The sequence below is a fragment of the Marmota monax genome, unplaced genomic scaffold (assembly GCF_021218885.2).
Source record: "Marmota monax isolate L192 unplaced genomic scaffold, Marmota_monax_Labrador192_F-V1.1 WCK01_AAM20220418_F8-fsc00409, whole genome shotgun sequence".
Taxonomy (NCBI): Eukaryota; Metazoa; Chordata; class Mammalia; order Rodentia; family Sciuridae; genus Marmota; species Marmota monax.
In genome coordinates, this window is record NW_026693620.1 from 627902 (window position 1) to 640914 (window position 13013).

Genomic DNA, 13013 nt, shown 5'->3' on the forward strand with positions numbered 1-13013 from the left:
ATCAAAGCTGGCTATCCACACACAATAGTATATACTTAACACAGATTCTCTACATTTATATGACTTTCTTTAAGTTTCAGATTAAGTGGGCTCTTTTGAAATATAGAGGATACAAGGAATTTGATCATGTGTACTGTCCTTTATCCAGGTGTCCTTCAGGGCTCAGACCTGGGGAACATATTCAGGATCCTGCAGGTGAAAGAATCGAGGTGCAGTTGGATTTGTAGACATGCTTTATTTGAAGGTGGCAGCAGACTCCTGAGTCTTTCCATAAACCATTTTTATGTTCAGGCCAAACAAAGAAGTTTCAATGCCAACAGGTTACATAAATACCTTCATAAGTGCATGCTCACAAGCATATATTTTTGGCCTTGAGTACATATGCTGCATCAGGGTGCTTGACTACATACAAAACAGAGCTGGCTGGAAGTACCAGCAAGGTAGCCTAACTCTAGCCATCTTAGGACCACCCCATATCAAGAAAATGATCACTGATATTCTTAACTTGACTTAAGAAGATATTCTTCTTAAACTATTCTATCAAATACTGTATTTACCCTCCTGATGAGACAAACAAGTAACCATACCTGGAAGACAGGGTCCCTAAAAAATGGATGCTACCCCAACAAAGTATGTTGTTGGCTCTACCTCTAGGTAGAATGTAGGAACAGAGAATTCAAATTAAAGATGAGGAATCTATGATACAATGCCCGTAATGTTCCTAGAAGTGATGCAGGAAGATAGATCCCCCATAGGAAGCCAAGAGAAGCCTTGGAGAAGGACAGTGAGGAGGGGGGACATCATCAAACCAAAAGAAGACATTGGTTCTGAAAGACATTCCATGACTTGCTATCCTGTGTTTGCCACAGTGACTTCTGGGTTAGAACCCCTGTTTCTGTTCGTGAAAGCTTCAACCACAGCACTCCTTGCCCTCACCCCTAGCAATGACTGACCACAAGCATACCCCTATCTGAACTACTTCCACTTCTTAATTGAGGTGTCAAAAAACACCATATGAGACCTGTCCTTTTAATTATGTAAATCAGGCATTGAAATTATGTATTTCTAATTGGTTTATTAAGCTTAGAGCTTGAAGAGTTTGACTGGTCCCTGCCAGCAACACTTATCCCACCAATCACCTTCACTGGGCCATCAAATATGCCTTTAAAAGCCCCTAGACAACAGTCACCCATTAACATCCCTCTCTTGTGGCCCCTCCCCTTCAGGAACTCTGCTTTCTTTCTATTACTCTGACAAATTCTATTACTTTGCTCTCATCCTTGTGTTCGTGGATTTCATTCCTCAAATTCATGAGAACCCAACTTCCTAACTCCGTATTACATTAGCAGGGCCAGCACACACCAAGCCTTTGGTAAAGTCTGTTACAGATATATATATGTAGTTATATGTTATATATATAAATATATATAGCTATATATATTTTTACACTATATATATTTTATATGTTATTACTGATGTTACTGTTGCACCATTTTCACCTAAAAAACAAGCCCCTTCCCTGTGCCTGTCCTCTTAACAGTTCCTTTGGAGAGATCAGGCAGAGGTAAGTCAACATTCTCAATTCTCAGACTTTTCTCTGGATCCAGAGGAAAGAAGTTCAAACCTTTAAGAATTTCCCACTGATCCCTTAGTGATATGGTCCCCACTTGATAACTGGTCCCTAGAAGGGGGCAGGGCTCCAGGGAAATTTAGCCACAGTTGCTTTCACTTTGCATCAGCTCAGAGCCCTGGGAACCTCAGGAGGAGGTAGCTGACCCTGCTGCCTGCCCTGGGGGACTCCCATCCCTGCACCTCAGGCCTGAGGGCCTCCCATTCTGCCTTCCTTTCCCCTGCCCCTGATCTGTTCGTGCCTACTGTGGTCGCAAGTGCCAGAGGTGTGGGACTTAGCCCTGGTGTGTGTCTCCAGGGATTTCTGCAGGTTTGGCTGTTTAGGGGAACCTTGGGGGGATGCCTGGAGGGGGCATGTAGCTACTTTCTGATAATCCCCATGGCTCTCTTTCCCTCTCCTTTACTTCCTCTCTGTTTCTCTCCATCACTTTTTATTTCCCTCCCTCTCTCTTTCTCTGAGATAAGTGATGTTTTCTCAATTTTATGTAAGTTTGTGTTTTGGAAATGTCTCCATGCAACTGAATCATTGCAGCCTATAAGCCCATCTATGTAGAAATTTGAAGAGACTGCTGCTGCCCATTTTGTTAATATCTGAGAACTAAAAATGTAAGACTAAAAATTTAAAGATAAATCACTCTCTGTTTCTGTGAAGGCCCCACTCTGCAGCCCACATCTCCTGGCTGCAGCTCAGGCTCTGTACTTCTGCCTGCAACAGGTGGTCCACTGGGCTCACTTGCTCCTCCCCTTCCCTGCCTGCTTTTGACTTGTTTTATGCCAGAGTCTTGCATATCCAGTGTCCAACACAGACAAAGCTACCTGGCACAGAGCGAAGCCCTCTGTCCTCCCAGCTGCCTAACACTCAAGGCTTTGGCCTTGGTCAGCCGTTGTGGCCAGTCTTTACCCTAGGTATTGCTAACCACATTTCTGAAGTACATTAGTATAGGAAGTTCACACATAATTCATATGTGATATGCAGGTTTTATTGTTCTTATTTTAGAAAAAGAGTACTAAGGTTCAGGAGGGTTAAGGTTATGACACCTATGCTATCTTCTAAGGAGTATTGTGGGAGCCTCCCCTGAGCTATTTAAGGTTCTTCACTGGGCCTTGGAGCCAAGGAGATTTTGGTTTGGCATTGCAAGCTATTTTGTCACTCCTCCTACTTCATGGATTGCACAATGCTCATGACCTCTGTCTTCACTTGGCTAAGAAGACTGATCTTTAGCTCTGGAGTTGGGCGTAACCCACTGGGAACTGGACATTCCACCTCCTACCTTAATTGGCTAAGAACAGTCTTTAAAATGCTTTTGAATTTCCGCCATATAAATGTGTGGAAGCCCGACCCCCTAGCCCTCGCTCTTTAAAACTATTTTCTGTGTTGTGTGATTTTTCACTATATTTCTCAGCCAGCCCACTCCATGTAGGGGAACCCAGCTTCTGTCACCTGCAGGGGCTGTGGGTGAGACAGTATTGAACACACTTCTGAATACATGGCACTGCTGTTTAAAGCAGCCACAAGGTGTTGTAAAGATTTCCTCTTTAGTGGGCACTTGGTGAATCTTACCGCCTGCCCACCTGTGGTTGGCATTCAGAAGGAGGCTAAGTATCCATATCTTCTTGCCTTTCTCTCTACCTACCTACTTTCTAGCTCCAACATTAACCCTCTGAATGTATTTTTTTTTATTTTTTGCCAGAGAAAAGCATGCCATACCCCTGTGACCAGCTGTTCTCCACAGCCAAGTTGTATCAGCATCTTGTGACCTAATCAGTCTCCAAAAGGAGCCAGGTAAACCCAAATAGTGATTCTTACTAACCAATATATCCTTGGAACATAGCCCAATTCCTGGCCTGCAGGAAGCCTTCTACCACAGCTTCTTGAACTCTTTAATACTGAACAATGAAGAGCATCTCTGTGACCTTGTCCCTCCTCAAGTTTGTGGCTGGTGTGTCTGCAACCTAAAACTATGAGAATGAGGAGAAAGTCCCTTTGAATCCCCCCTTTGTGTTCCCCATGAATGAGGACTCTGCTGTCTACAGCTTTAAGACCATGGAGGATGGGAAAAAAATTGTGGCAGATTTGCAAGACAAATTGGAGGTACAATGATGAATACTGTATTTTCTCTTTTTTTCATTCTGCACAGTCTTTATAATTGCTACAAAAAAACACCTTCACAGAAAATGCTGGTTTTGAATGCTGTTTCTTGCACTTTTTTCTAACTGCTAATGTTTGAAAATCATTTTGGGGGAAATCAATTTGAGGCATTCAAACTGTAGCTAGGAACATGTCAAAATCCATAGACTGCCATTCCAACAGTCTTTGTTTTCTGTGCCCCTAGTCTCTTCATATTATGTTTCTTTTTTTCATCCCTCATTATATTATTTTTAGGCCCAAAAGACCTGTGAAGAAGCAATGTCCTGGATCTCCATGCCTACATATTGGATGAAGACAGGTACTCTGGGGATGACTTCTGTTGGAATGTGGGGAATATCCAACCTGGGTTGAAAGTGGAGCTCACCCTGAAGTATGCACAGGAGTTGCCCCAAGAAGCACACGGAGCCATGTGCTACCTGTACCTAGCCATTCTGAATCCTAGATACTATCTTTCTGGTAAGTATTTGTCCTCTTTAAAGAATAGTGGTGGCATAACTGGGAAATTTCCCTTACATTTATAGGGATGCTAAAAGTAATCGCAAGGGAAACAGTACTAAGATAATTATTTGTCGGATAGCTTGGGGACATGACTTGATATGAAAACACCTGTAGATGCCTTGAAGGAACTGCCCTACACACTCAGCATGGTTGCAACCATCAGCTCCCAGCATGGTATCCAGAGAGTTCACTCCAACTATCCCTTAAATCCTGTTGAGTTCCTTGCAGATGATAAGACTTCTACTCAGGTAATCAATAAGAAAGGACTGGTGTTTCCAGGACCCTATCCCTTGGGTCTTGACTTTGTCCAACCCTTCCCAGGTGGTCCATTCTTTTCCCTGTTAACCCAGATGGAGCTGCACTGTGCTTCCTCCTCACCCAAGTTTAATGTGCTGAGTCTTCTCTTAATTCCCTCTCTGTTCCTGGTCGTGCTCACTGGTGGAGGAAACCTGTCTCTGACCTCAATTCCAGGTAGCAAAGAGTGCCTAACCTAGCTCCCTTGCCGGTCCTCAACTCAGATTTCCATGGGTTGAAGGACACAAGTTTGACAGGGATGTAGAACTTCTGATTTATTACAATAAGGTGCACAGCCCTCCCTCGCCCCAGCAGCTGTGGAGATAGGGATGCCTAAGAAGCCAGTTATTTTCTTTCTTCCTTTTTGGTCGCCTCCTGGGAGGTAACTCTCTATCTTGGAATCATCTTCAAATATTCTCACTTCCATTCCCTCTGTGTAGCAGCAGGAGAACATATCAACGTGAAATACTGAAAGAGCTTCACTTCAGCATGCAAAGTGTCCAGGCCTGGGATTATCCTGTGTTATTGTCTTCAGGCAGATTTATAGAGAGTAGTAAGTAATTGGGTACAGGATGTGAATAATTCACAACAGAAAACACAGTATTTATATGCATGTGACAATGATGAGTCATGTCAGAAATGCAAATAAAAATAATATAATAATAATGCCTAATGCTTCAATAATGCCTAATGCTTTATACAAAATAATTTGATAAGAAACTTTTCAGAATTTTGTCTATATATGTCAAAATAAATGCTTATTTTGGTAATTCTAATTTGGGGCTTTTACCTAAGGGAAAAAAATCATAATATAAGTACAAATATACACTGCATGTTTCCTGTCATCTCAATTATTAGTAAACAATGAAAATGACACTGCCTAACTATATGTACTATGCCATGTGCAACCTATGAGTTATTATGCAGTACTTAATGTAAATAGATAGATGGGAATGATTTGGATAAAAGGCCCCTAAAGGATAAGAAATAAGAGAAAAGGAAGTTATAAAGACAAATTCTCACTACAAAATAACTTTACAGCCAAGCACAGTGGTGCAAGCCTGTAATTCCAGTAAGTTGGGAGGCTGAGGCAGGAGGATCATGAGTTCAAAACCAGTCTCAGTAACTTAGTGAGGCCCTTAAGCAACTAAGCAAGACCCTCTCTGAAATGAAAAAAGAAAAAGGGGCTGGGGGTGTGGCTCAGCAGTAAGGTGCCCCTGGGTTCAATTCCTGGTACCAAAAATAATAACAATGACAACAGATTTACGTAAGGAAAAAAAATTGGAAAAAAACGTACTTTACAAATAGTAATTCTGATTAGATGAGCACTGAATTTAGTTTCTTCATTTCCTTTTTAACTTAATAAGTGTTTTTGAAAGATTCATCAGATCAGCATGTATGCCAAAACATATTTACATGTTAGTCACGTTTTTGCACACACATCAGTGGCCTAAGTACCTTCATCTTGTTATATCAGCTCACCATCATTCCTCTCAGAACTCTTTCTTCTTGCCTTAGATTCTTAATTTTTAAGGCTCAGCTTAACTTCTAAATTTGTTTGAACTCAGATTTTTTTTTCTTTTTAATGTCTCTTATTTCCTAAGTCTTCCTCAATACATATGGAGTTTTCCTTAGAATTAAAGTAGAATAACCCCTGTCAGTGTGTTGCTCTCCTGGGCTTTCCTGCCTGCACCAGGTGGTAGGACCATAAAACCGGAGAGGATAAGTACTGCCACTCAGCAGCATTTTCCACATGGATGGAATGGAGGCATCCTTGGGGACAGTCATGTTCACAGTGACATTACCAGGATGAGCTTCTTTCTCCATCCTAAGCTACATCCTCATAAAACAGCTATAAGGACAGTTCCCTGGAGTTGGTTCCACAGGCCATTCCAGGCTCACTACTGATGTGTGGCCAAGGTGGCTTCATGTATGATCTCGCAATTTAGTACTCTTTGGGTGGCCTCATGTATTCAAAGATTAATCCTTAGGGCCAACTGCCTATGCTAAGGTCATTGAGGGTCTCCAGGGTCAAGCACATTTGCTGTAACCAGCTCCTCTCCTATGAAACTCTATGCTTGTCTGGTATTTTGGTCACACAAGTGCAAAAAACTAACTAAAACAATGTTGAATCTCAAAAGTTATGCATTGAGATCTGAGTGCTGCCTTCTAAAATGTTCACTTTCGCCCATTCAGATGCTCTCATCTTCCTTGTGACCAGTTCTGCAAGTCACAGTGGGGAATCGAGGGCAGCACTTCCTCATCTTGCAAATCCCTTTCAGCAGGGACACTCAGTGGTTGTTCCCTAGTGGTTCCTAGTGGTTAATCTAGTTGACTTGCTGTTCCCCTACAAACAAAGAAACAAATGACAACCTTGAGTGGCAGCTTGGTTCACTAAAAAAAATTTAATGTTGTGCCCTATGTAGCATACCAGTACAGGGGAAAGCAAAATACATTATATATATTAATTTAGAATAAATTTGCTTACTGTATATTCAGAACATGATGCCTTTTTAACTTTAAATTTATGTTTTAATAAAATAATGTATAAAAAATTAGAAATAATTTTTTAAATTATAGCTAACAATATAACCTGAGTCCTAGACTGAATTTCCTAAGTTTATTGTATCACTTTAGTCCTAAAATGATATTGAGGTAGGTATTACTGTCTTGATTTCTCAGATAAGGAAATGAGACTAGCAAGTGAAGGAGCAAAAGTTTAAAATGCTTAGTTAAAAAAAAAAGTTAAGATTTGTGCCATGCACAAGTGCTGCAAACTTGTAATCCTAGCATTTTGGTTGGCTGATGCAGTAAACTCACAAGTTCAAAGCCAGCTTCAGCAACTTAGTGAGGACCAAAGCAGCATAGCAAGACCCCACCTCAAATTAAAAAACAAAAAAGTCTGGGGATGGGGCTCAGTGGTTAAGTGCCTCTGGGTTCAATCCTAGAATTCACCCCCACCAGCACCAAAATAGAGAGAGACTTGAGAGACTTTGTGGAGAGAAGGGAAATATTATTTGAATCAGACTTAAAGAGTCATAGTACACAACACACATATGATGCTCACTATGTATCTGGTGATGTTCTAAACAGTTTAGATCCATTAACTCCTTTCATTCTTATTGCAACCTTCCCGACTGCTGTCTTTCAGCATGGAAAGGATTCTATCCCTTAAAAAACAAACAAGCAAACAAACACTAGTCTTACATTATATATCCAGAGATGTGGATTGTGTAAACATTACTCATCAACGAGTGTTCTGTCAAATATGTTTGGGAAACACACCCTTTACACTTTTTTGAATAGCCTGCTTGGTTATTGAAGTATCCAATGGATAAAAGATTAAACTGAGCCTGGTTATGTGCTCATGCTGAATGCCAGGGTGATTGAGAATTTAAATAAGTAATCTTGAAGCCATTTCTTTGTGAAAACAAGACACTGAGATTTAACTTTGTATCCTCTCTGAGCTATAAAATTAGAGCTGACTTAACCCAGCCATAGTCATTTCATTTACATCTAAAAACTAGTGTTTTATTTCTTGCATCAATTTTGCTTGCTCCTCTAGTAAAATCACATCCATGACTGTAACAACTTATCCACTCATGGTGGTCTTTCCTGGTCTCGCTCACATCATTGCTTGAGTGAGGCTATTAAGGTTCAGCATGAATTCAGGGCTTCCCTTTCTTCTGCAAATCATGGGTGAGTGCTTCATGCCCTACTATATGGAATTAAACTAGTGTGTATATTGCTTATCAATGCTCTTGTAATTTGTCAGCTTAAGAATTATGCACATGAGTATCATTCTTTCAAGCTGCAACTAAAGATGAAACTGTAACCCATGTGATAAAATTTCTATTCATTTGAATTAAAGAGAAAGTTTATGTCTGCAGATGACCTTGTGTGATTCTCTTGGAAAAGGATGGAAAATGTTAGCCTCGTGTGTGTCTTACTTATTTGCTGAGCTGCCAGAAAATTAGCCTCCAGTGACACTTGTAACTATTGCTTTTGCCTTCCACATTCTTCTTTTCCGTATCTGTTCTACTTCTGACTCTTTTATATATTTATAAATCAATTCAAGCCTTTTGCAAGAAGAGTGACTAAGGACCAAATACAGGAATTTAGATTTGAGATTTCTAGCTCTCTATTGAGTTCACTACACTTGATTCTGTACTTAAGTTCTCTTTTTTCTTACAGTGTCTTCATGTATTCTGTATAGAAAATTTGATGGGTGGTTCATGTGTAATGGTGAATTTCTCTCTGAATATCCCAGAAGTTGAGGCATTAATGCCTCATGGAGAATTTATGTTTCTCGTTGACTGTTCACAGAAAATATGGTTTCCAATGAATGGGGAGGACGGATCTCAGCCACACATGAGAAAGCTAAGGTAAAATAAGTTTTTTTTTCTGAGTCACATGTTCAAGTGAGGATGAAAACAAAGAGCTAAATTAGGGTTCATTTGGAGCTATTGGTCTGCTTGAGAAACAGCTGGCACAAACACTCTGAGGATACGGAATGTAAAGTGGCATAAATCAAGGTGATGATCTAGACTCTCAAGAGTTAGCTTGGCAGGGTCTGTGTGCCTCCACATCCTGGCACTCAGTCTCCCCATCCTCTCTCACCTTCAGAAAGCACTGCTGCTGAAGAGTTTGCCTAAAATAGGCTGCTATTTTAACATCTATGGATTTGGATCTTCCTATCAGACATACTTTCGGTAATTTTCTGGAAAGGCCATAGAGTCCAAAAAAACAAAAATTATTAGGAAGAAAGAAGACTGGGAAAGAAGATAATGTGTAATTGACTTGGACATTGGGACTGTCAGTAGGATTTTTATCGGATGGGGTTTCTCAGCTTCAGCTGGCATCATGCCACCAAGTACTGATGTACAATCAGTTGACCATGGAAAAGGCAATAGAAAGAGTTAGTTTATTAAGAGTTAGTTTATGGAAATCCTGAAACCAATCAACATTCACAGGAGACCTTCCATCCCAGATCACCCCTGCCACCACAGGTAGGAATTGGAGCAGAAGTCATGGAAGGGCAGAGACTGAAAACTGTTCAAGAATCTCTGTCCCTGACCTTCACTACAGTATTGTTGAAATATGGTGCATAATGCAGTTGTCTATCACATAGTAAAGAGGTAAAATATCCAGAGGCATTTTTCTCCTTCATTAGCCTCATGCGGTGGATCTGCTTTTGTGGAGTGACCCACAGGTCTTCCATTAAACTTTAACCGGAGGAATTACAAATTCCCAGTGTTCTGAACAGACCCTGTGAGGACACCTTGAGAGTGACAGTGGAACACTAGGTAGCTTGGGCCTGTTCAAGAAGGCATCACAGCCTCTGGAATGAAACAGTGTGGGTAGAGAATTCTGGCATGTTAAAATGAGTTTGACCGAGGCTTGATGGAAGTTTTCTTTCTCTTTACACCTTTTTGTCTTTACACATGGATAAGTTACTGATATCTTGAGGGTAATTAAAGAAGCTCAGGGTAACAGCAAGGAACACAGGTATGAAAGGAATGTGATTTGTGTTGTGGTTACAGGACCCACGCAGTGCCATGTGAATTGCAGTGCCCCCTGAGACCACTGCTGAGACTGTGTGCAGAGAAAAGCCTGACTCAAGAATTTTACTTACCAACGCACAATTTTTTTTCCTCTACAAAATTGGAAAGCAATTTTCTATAAAACATCAATAAAAAGCAAACCTAGTATCCATCTTTCGAAAGCATTGTGAAAAGAAAAATTAAATAGTAAATTATTAATTTATAAATATTTTAAACAGAATTCACATCTAGAGAATGACACAAAACTTAGAGAGCTATAGTCATTGTGATGGCCAGTCTATTTATAATATTCCTCTACCTCTCAGGTGTAATCCTTTAGGGTTCTTTTCAAAAACCTGAGGTTAGGATGCTTCTGCTTTGAAAGTCTCAGTCCCTGATGTTTCTCTCCCCTCTGTGAAACAGCTCAGGTTTCAGCCATCCATTTGTCACTTGCCACTTGCCTCAAAGTGTAGGCAGACACCAAAGGCCAGGCTCATTGCACTGGGTTTCCCTCTCTTCCAAGTCTTGTTAGTTTCTCATTGTATTTGGAGACAGTTGATTCAATTGTCTCAATGTATTTGATATTTTCAAACAAATTTTTAAATACGTTGGTTATGGCTTCCCTGTTTATCTACTGGATTGAAATATCACACTCTAGCATCGCTGAGACCAAAAGTCACACAGGACGATTTATTTTGGTCATATTTGACTGCTATAAAATCATAATGTGTTAAGAAACCATATATGTAATTTGTACTTTTTCTACTTGCTGCAACTTTGGAAAAAATCTACTAACCTCTATAAGATGTTTCTTTTCCTGAAAATGGTGATACTAATATTACTTATATGTTTATTATGAGAGTTAAATGAATAAAACTATGCAAAGCATTAGGAAATATCCTTCACACAAATATTTTAGTGTTTAAATTTTTCTGTTACTCTGTTATTTTTATTATCATCCACATGAAAAACTTTTGTGAATTATAGTAAGACAGCTATCAATAAAAACTCTTCAATTTTGGTTTATATATTAAAAAAAAAAACATTTAAAACTATACACAGAAGCATTCAATAAGCCAAGCTTCAGTTCAAAGATCATGTTGTTAATGTGAAAGTGACATGATCAAGGTTCTGGCAAGCTTTAAACTTTCATGAGAAGGACCCCAGTTACATCACTACAATTAGAAGCCTGGTCCTGACAAGTTAAGAGCATTATTCCTAAGTGTAAGCTCACTCAATTTGGGGATGATGACTCATCAACCCAAAACAAAAGACATTGATACAGAAGCCATATTTAGAGCATATTAATATACAGTGAAAAATATTTCTTTCATGTGTTCTAAAAATACTTGTATTAGTATTACCATTGTATCTCTGTTTATAGACAATTCTGTGATGGAAACAAAATTGTGGTCTAGGACAGGATGAGAATTTTCTAGTAAGAGGAACAGGAGGCAAACTTCCACGTCTCAGGAATGGCCATGTCAGGCAGATACAGTGCCTTAGGCTAGAAATGGTGATGATTTCTATCTATTTCTTAATCTGCCATGGGAATCTTGTGGTCAGTCCAGAACTCCCGTGCCACCACCCTTCTATTTAATAAGGATGTGGTCTTGGACAGATTTATTAAATAAGCTGGGACCCATTGCCTTATCCATGAAAAGAAACAGAAGCTAGCCTATAAGAAGAATAATGTTGATTAAATTGTATCATTAATTTAAAACATTTAATATGGTCTCCAAATTATAGAATATGCTCAACCAATGGTAACTATTATAATTTTGGTAAAAAAAAAAAATAGACTGTCTCATTGTGTGTTTTTGAGCATCTGTGCTAATTTTATAAGTGGATTCTTGAGTGCCTGTGTCTAACCTCCATTTGTTTACAATTGCAGATGTTTCTCATTTGGCACTGGAGAAGGTGCCTCCACCAGCTTAATAAAAAGCATTGCCATAGCCAGGTGTGATGGTGCATTACTGTAATTCCAGAAGCTCAGGAGGCTGAGGCAGGAGGATCATGAGTTCAAAGTCAGCCTCAGCAAAAGCAAGGCACTAAGCAACTCAGTGAGACCCTGTCTCTAAATAAAATATAAAATAGGGCTGGGGATGTGGCTCAGTGGTCAAGTGCCTCTGAGTTCAATCCCTGGTAACAAAAAATAGCATTGCTAGGGTGACAGAGGGCACTTCTGAGTTCATCACAGGCAAGAAAAGGATACAGTTCAAGGTGAGGGATAAGCCATGTGTCCAGAGGTGGGCATTCCAGATCAAGTATGCAAAATGGTGGGGGACACTGGTATCAGGACAGGAGCCCAGCTTGCCTCCAGCATGCATTTTTCCAAATTCCCAAAGCTTAGGCTATGTCCTTAGTGTGGCTTCTTTGGGCCTTTTAGTAAATTTGTCCACTATGGTTTCTGGAGGATGTCACTTAGCCCTATTAACTGGAAGCCCAGAGATGAGAGCCTGAAAGAGGGTGAAGCTTTTTTCTTTTAATATTTATTTTTTAGTTGTAGTTGGACCCAATACCTTTACTTTATTTATTTGTTTTTTAATGTGGTACTGAGGATCGAACCCAGGGCCTTGCAAGTGCTAGGTGAGCACTCTACCACTGAGCCACAACCCCACCCCTGAGTGTGAAGCTTTTGTATTGACAGCAGACAGAAAAAACAAAGAGTTTTGGCTCTTATATTTGAGACCCCACGTCTGTGTTCCAGGACCTCTTTTAGTACTATAGCCTATCTTTCACACAAAGGATACAGACCAGAGGAGAAAGAACAAATGTAATATGTGTAATGGATAGTGGAATAGTGACAAATTGATATTCTGTTATCAGCATGCAAAAGGAGATGATGTCTCTTGCTCTATTTCTAAGTCCCTATATCCCAGTTGGTGCCATCCCTTTTC

At 40.0% G+C, this 13013-nt stretch overlaps 1 pseudogene; it reads left to right on the top strand.

The window, feature by feature from the left end:
• Window positions 1-3523: 3523 nt before the first annotated feature.
• On the top strand, window positions 3524-4897 carry LOC124103162 (von Willebrand factor A domain-containing protein 5A-like; annotated as a pseudogene).
• Window positions 4898-13013: the final 8116 nt, after the last annotated feature.